Source organism: Hyla sarda, chromosome 7 (assembly GCF_029499605.1).
Source record: "Hyla sarda isolate aHylSar1 chromosome 7, aHylSar1.hap1, whole genome shotgun sequence".
NCBI lineage: Eukaryota > Metazoa > Chordata > Amphibia > Anura > Hylidae > Hyla > Hyla sarda.
Window position 1 is genome coordinate 96,765,867 of NC_079195.1, and position 7,523 is coordinate 96,773,389.

At 41.6% G+C, this 7,523-nt stretch overlaps 1 long non-coding RNA gene across 1 annotated transcript; it reads right to left on the minus strand.

Moving 5' to 3' along the window:
- Positions 1-1,149: 1,149 nt before the first annotated feature.
- On the minus strand, positions 1,150-6,379 carry LOC130281871 (uncharacterized). Its single transcript, XR_008846144.1, has 3 exons — positions 6,128-6,379; positions 1,549-1,670; positions 1,150-1,224 (listed from the first exon to the last, which is right to left on the minus strand). It is a non-coding gene; the product is annotated as an uncharacterized LOC130281871 (long non-coding RNA).
- Positions 6,380-7,523: the final 1,144 nt, after the last annotated feature.

A 7,523-nucleotide genomic window follows, 5' to 3' on the forward strand; every position in this document is an offset into this window, starting at 1 on the left:
TTTGCAACTGGATTTTGGGAGTGGCTGAAGGTACTGGATATATATTCACTCCAATACGCCAGTTCTGGTGTGTGTGTTGGAGTCCTGAACCTGATCTCTCAGGTGTGTGAGCACTGCCAGAGAGCAGCTTGTCTGTGGTAAGTTGGATACTGATAGACTGCACTAAAAAATGACTTTGGGACTGAACGTGGCAAGATTTGGGTGAGAAGCTCAGAAGTTATGTTTATGTAAAAACCTAATGTAAAAGATATTTAAGATTCTGCTATACCACATCCTACAAGTAGAGTTGTATGTGTCTTACAATAAACTCAGGACTACTAAACTGTGACACCTGCCTGTTTGGGTCTGTTTGCTTGTTTGAAGGATCCTGTTCTACACTATAGACAATGAATGGAGCAGAGGAGAATGAGCACCACAACTTAATTCAGATGGGAGCTTTGGGAGTCCTGTTCTAAGGCCCCTAAACCCTCCCACAGTTAGGCTAGGTTCAGACTACGGAGTCTCCGGGCAGAAAATTTCCGCCCGGAGATTCCCAGTGTGGCCAGCGCTGACTGAATCAGTTGGCGCTAGGACCCTGCGGACACTGCAGTCTCCAATAGACTGCAATGTGTTCCGTGCAGATTTCCACCTGAAGAAAGAGCAACCCCTTTCTTCAGGTGGAAATTTCCAAGCGGATTTTCCGTTCACAAATTCCGCTTCACAAATTCCGAAGTGTGAATTTGTGAACGGAAACCCATTCACTACACTGTACATTTTAGCAAGCGGAATTTCCGCCTGCAAATTTCAAAGAGGAATTGCAGGCGGAAATTCCGTAGTCTGAACCTAGCCTTAGACACCTATTCCCTATTCTTTGGATAAGGAATAAGTGTTTATGCTGGTTTACTATGGGAAACACTTATCTGCCTGTCTGCAGAGGAAGTGACCATCTAAGCAATAGACTGTCTCCATGTATTTAGTTTAATTTTTACATTTTATGCATTTAGCTCATTACTGTAATTACTTTAAATTGGTGAATTATTACTGTGGCAATGATGTATAGGAGGATGGTTGGGAGGCCCCCAGTAGGTTTGATAAGTAGTGCCAAATGACAAACTCAGCACTGATACTTACTGTATGTACATGGATTTTTACCTCAAAAATAACCTCCATTGTTGCCCCAGTTGTCACTTGACTGACACAGTGACAATAAGAAGTTCAAATCTTCTGGTAACAAACATTCTCATTCTGAAAAAAAAAAAAAAAAAAAAAATATATATATATATATATATATATATATATATATATATATATTTATTTATTATCCATTGTCTTGTAAGGACAGCACCAATGTTTTATGCGATCTGTGGTATGTTTGCCATTTAACATGGTTTTGAATAAAATATCCAGGCACTCAGGCTCCATCAGTTGCATATGTGTTGTATGAGCTGCTGCCTTCCACTTTGATACAGTTTTATAGACTATTATGACAGTGCAGTTATGAATAGATACTACTCCCTACTAGATGTAGAGAGGGGCCCTGTCTTCCGCACATCTCCTCGGCTCGCTTACCAAAATAATGAGCCTTGTAGCACATACAGTCTGAGATCTACATTTATGGTAACATTGCAGCGATTGGCTGAGAGGATCCCTGGCTTGTGGCCAGATTTCTTGTCCAATTCAGAGAAATGCTCCTACGAAGTTGAAAAAAAAAAAGTTCTGATTTGAAGTATTTCTAACCAAACCCTGCAGAAAATCTACAACACTGTGTGGAATGTAATAAAGGTGCATATATAAAATCTCTACATAACTAACATAAAATAACATATATACGGTACATTTCACTTATATAAGTCATCACAGTAATTATTCAGATAAACTTTATTTAAGAACAATACAGGGCCACTCCCAACCACTGTTAAATACATAGCACTGACCTATTCCACAGCAAAGTACAGATATGATCCCCAATCTAACCTTAAAGGGGTATTCCAGGAAAAAACTTTTTTTTATATATCAACTGGATCCAGAAAGTTAAACAGATTTGTAAATTACTTCAATTAAAAAATCTTAATCCTTTCAGTACTTATGAGCTTCTGAAGTTAAGGTTGTTCTTTTCTGTCTAAGTGCTCTCTGATGACACGTGTCTCGGGAAACGCCCAGTTTAGAAGCAAATTCCCATAGCAAACCTCTTCTAAACTGGGCGGTTCCTGAGACACGTGTCATCAGAGATTACTTAGACAGAAAAGAACAACCTAAACTTCAGAAGCTTATAAGTACTGAAAGGATTAAGATTTTTGAATAGAAGTAATTTACAAATTTGTTTAACTTTCTGGAGCCAGTTGATACATAAAAAAAAAAAATTTTTCCTGGATAACCCCTTTAATATGTTTTTGAGTTTGAGAAGGAAGCAACAAAAAGGAGAACATACAGATTGCACATAAATGTGCACATAAAGGGGACGACGAGATGTCTCTGCCCCTAGACATCTTATTCCCTATCAGGCAGCAAGACCCCCTGTGATCTCTGCTACGGCACCCCAGTCAAACTGTGCACGGAGTGAACTTCGCTCCAAGCCAGATGACTAGCGATGCAGTGCCCGAGGCTCATGACGTAATGGCCACGCCCCCCTCATGATGTGATGCCTCCTGCCATAGACTTGTGTTGAAAGGGCGTAATGTCATGAGTGGCATGGCCGTGACATCAAGAGCCTCCACGGCTGCAGCCGGCGTTCTAAGCAAAAGCAGGATGCTGCAGGGAGATCGCGGGGGGTTGCAACGGCAGGACCCCCGCGATCAGACATCTTATTCCCTATCCTTTGGATAGGGGATTAGATGTCTAGGGGCAGAGTACCCATTTAAACCCAGGACCCCAGTGCTACAAGGAAACAGACTGGCCATCGAGCACATCAGGTATATGCCCAATGGGTTTTTTAAATCTATGGACTAAATCAGGGAGAGGTACTAAAAGGAGGTAGACTGTTAAAGTGAATGTGGCTCGGCAGTAATACCAGACACAGCCTAAAGACAAGAGTGGTGCTGTTTCTAGAAAGCATACATGTTTTTATGTCCTTATACAAATGCTACAGAACATAAATTAATTTAAAATTAAAATGACTAACCCATAGTTAATGGAATATATAGTGATATTCCAGTAAAAAAGGGTTTATCCATGAATAAAAAAACAGATCTAATCTGTTCCAGAAAAAAAATCACTACTCCTGTCCTCAGGTTTTGTGTGAAATCTGACTCCCTTTACTTCAATGAAATTGAGCTGCAATACCACACACAACCTGAAGTCAGGTGTGGTGGTGTTTTTTTTCTATTTTTTTTTTTAACTGCTAGTTTTTTTAAAATCTTGGATGACCCATTTAACATTTCCCAAGATGCCAGATAATATGCAGATTGTATGATACTTGAAATTCTTGGAGAGATTACGGTATATGAGTAGAATTCTGTGGTTTTTGTGAATTCTTTAGCCATAAACCATATTGAGGACTGTGTAAACAGTGTATGGACTGAGTAAGCCCTTAAAGGGGTTATGCAGAATTAGAAAAACAGAGCTGATTTCTTCCAAAAACAGCACCTTACCTGTCCTCAGGTTGTGTGTTGTAGTGCAGCTCAGTTCCATTAAAAAGTGAGAGCCAAGTAGTAATTTCATGCAAGCAATTTTGTCTCAAGACAAAATGTTATCTACTTACCTCTTTGCTATAAAAATCTAAAATGTAACTTTTAATATTACAGTTAAATAGAGGCAAAGGATTAAATGGGCACTCAAATTAAAACAAATTTTTGCTATTGCACTCCTTATGGTAAATAAAAAAATCTTTCTAATGTACTTTGTTTAAAAAAAAAAAAGGAAGTTTTTTTGGGTGTTTAAAAAAAGCTGCCACTAGGTGTCTCCCTACTTGTCCAGAGCACCTTTCCCCTATCTTTTGCACAGACTTTGGACTCCAGCTGGTCTGGCAGAAGTCCAAAATCAGGAAATGCTGAGGGGGTGTGTGCAGCCTTATCCAATCATAGCTCATCTCACACACTGAACTGCTCTGAGCTGTGTGTAGCAGAGTGAGGGAGGAAGTTTTCCCCTGTATGGCTTCAGATGATGTTACGCCTGCTGGATGTCCCTTCCCAGTCTGGGAATCTGACTGAGACTGAGCAGAAAATACAGAGCAGCATCAAGGTAGAAAACTAAAAAATAATAAAAATAAAGGCAGGGGGTGGTTTATCATGATGAGGGCAGTGAACTGGGAGGATTATAAAATGTAACAAGATCATGGCAGGTACTCTTTAACCCCTTAACGACGCAGGACGTATATTTACGTCCTGCGCCGGCTCCCGCGATATGAAGCGGGATCGCGCCGCGATCCCGCATCATATCGCGTGGGTCCCGGCGCTAATCAACGGCCGGGACCCGCGGCTAATACCACACATCGCCGATCGCGGCGATGTGCGGTATTAACCCTTTAGAAGCGGCGGTCAAAGCTGACCGCCGCTTCTAAAGTGAAACTGAAAGTATCCCGGCTGCTCATTCGGGCTGTTCGGGACCGCCGCGGTGAAATCGCGGCGTCTCGAACAGCTGATCGGACACCGGGAGGGCTCTTACCTGCCTCCTCGGTGTCCGATCGACGAATGACTGCTCCGTGCCTGAGATCCAGGCAGGAGCAGTCAAGCGTCGATAATGCTGATCACAGGCGTGTTAATACACGCCTGTGATCAGGATGAAAGATCAGTGTGTGCAGTGTTATAGGTCCCTATGGGACCTATAACACTGCAAAAAAAAAGTAAAAAAAAAGTGTTAATAAAGGTCATTTAACCCCTTCCCTAATAAAAGTTTGAATCACCCCCCTTTTCCCATAAGAAAAATAAAACAGTGTAAAAAAAATAAAAATAAACATATGTGGTATCGCCGCGTGCGTAAATGTCCGAACTATAAAAATATATCATTAATTAAGCCGTACGGTCAATGGCGTACGCGCAAAAAAATTCCAAAGTCCAAAAAAGCGTATTTTGGTAACTTTTTATAACATTAAAAAATGAATAAAAAGTGATCAAAAAGTCAGATCAAAACAAAAATCATACCGATAAAAACTTCAGATCACGGCGCAAAAAATGAGTCCTCATACCGCCCCGTACGTGGAAAAATAAAAAAGTTATAGGGGTCAGAAGAGGACATTTTTAAATGTATAAATTTTCCTGCATGTAGTTATGATTTTTTCCAGAAGTGCGACAAAATCAAACCTATATAAGTAGGGTATCATTTTAACCGTATGGACCTACAGAATAATGATAAGGTGTAATTTTTACCGAAATATGCACTGCGTAGAAACGGAAGCCCCCAAAAGTTACAAAATGGCGGTTTTTTTCGATTTTGTCGCACAATGATTTTTTTTCCCGTTTCGTCGTGCATTTTTGGGTAAAATGACTAATGTCACTGCAAAGTAGAATTGGTGACGCAAAAAATAAGCCATAATATGGATTTTTAGGTGGAAAATTGAAAGGGTTATGATTTTTTAAAGGTAAGGAGGAAAAAACGAAAGTGCAAAAACGGAAAAACCCTGAGTCCTTAAGGGGTTAAAAATGCACTACTGTTATCTCTTATACCATTGTGGCTATTTTTAGTGTACACTATAATTTGACTGTAACCTGAGTACATTTGCAGTGTGTACCTAGGACCAGGGGCGTAGCTAGAAACCCCAGGGCCCCGGTGCGAAAAATTGCCCTGGGACCCCCTACCACCTGACGAGCTGCTTCCCCAATCCCGGACGACCCCCTTACTTGGCCACACAAAGATATCAGTGACTACAGCACTGATGGGACAGAGTCAGGAGAATACACAATGAAATAAGTGACTAACAGGCAGGGCCAGACAGACAAAACAGGCATTTAAGAATAAGAAGGCCATTTCTCTGGTGGGGGTTCAACTGTGGGGACCCCCACCAATCACCCAATCGCCTTGGTTCCAGTTGCTCTCCAGCTGTTATAAAGCTACAACTCTCATCATGTCTGGAGAGCCTCAGGCATTATAGGAGTTGTAGGTTTGCAAAAGATGGAAAGCCACAGATTAGGGTACATAGTCACCCATCATCACTGCAGAACTTTCAAGTGACTCCAGCTGATAATACAGTCAGGAGAAAACACAATGGTATAATGACCTGAGTGATGTCTTCTCTGTTGTCTTTCCTTTACTTCTTTATCTGGTTCAGGCGTCAGGACTTCTTCCAGCTCCAGCTTCTCTGCAGAGTCTGAGGCCCGGACATCATTAACTCCTCACTTTGTCAATAGATCCTCATCCTCTGTATGAAGACAATAATCATTATTATTCTGCTAAATACTGTACCCCCTGAAAATAATACTGCCACCCACTGTATACCCTGAATATAAAACTATCATCCACTGTACCCCCTGAATATAATACTGCCACCGACTGTACCCCTGAATATAATACTGCCTCCTAATGTACCCCCTGAATATAATACTGCCACATACAGTACATACACACACATCATTCATATGTACAGTACATACAAACACATCATACATACACACGCTGCCTCCACCCCCCACACTCACATGCTTAAAGGAGAACTCCAGAATATAAAAATTGTCGCCCATACTGCCGGCAGTAAAAAAAAATAAAGATGTACATACCTTCCTCCGGTAACCGGCTCCGGTCTCCGCCGCATTCCACTTCCTGGTTGCCGGTGGTGGGAGAATCATACTGCGCTCAGCCAATCACCAGCTGCAGCAAAGTCAGACTCGGTCGGCGATAGGCTGAGCGGCAGTGTGAAAACGCTTCAGGACACAAAATCCTTGACTACACCGGCACCTGCGGGCGGGGCCGAAAACGTCACACTGCCCCTCAGCCTATCGCTGGCCGAGTCGGGACTTTGCTGCAGCCGGTGATTGGCTGAGCGCAGTATGATTCATCCGACCACTGGGAACCAGGAAGTGGATTGCGGCGGAGGTTTACCGGAGGCTCCGGGGGAGCGGAGGAAGGTATGTACATCTTTATTTTTTTTTTTTACTGCCGGCACTATGGGGGACAATTTTGATCATATAGTACATACACACATCATTCATACAACATACATACAGTACATAAACATACATCATACATGCAGTATATACACACATCATTCATACATGCAGTATATACACACATCATTCATACATCATGCATGCAGTATACACACATCATTCATACATCATACATACAGTACATACACACACATCATTCATACATACAGTACATACACACACATCATTCATACATATCATACATATGTGGTGTCCCGGTACCGTACCTTGTACCATACCTTGTGTGCTAAGTCCCCAAAGTCAGAGTTCCTGCGTACCGGTAGGATCCTCCTAGTAGGATAACCTCTTGTCACCTCTTCCTTCTTTAATTTTATGTTGTTTGATATGTATAATTTGTATATAATATATTTATGTATAGAACTTTCAGGACCTTAGGTCACATGACTAATTAATAAATCTATGGTTAGGTTAAGCTTAAGGACCTTCCATGTCACGTGAGTGGGTCACATG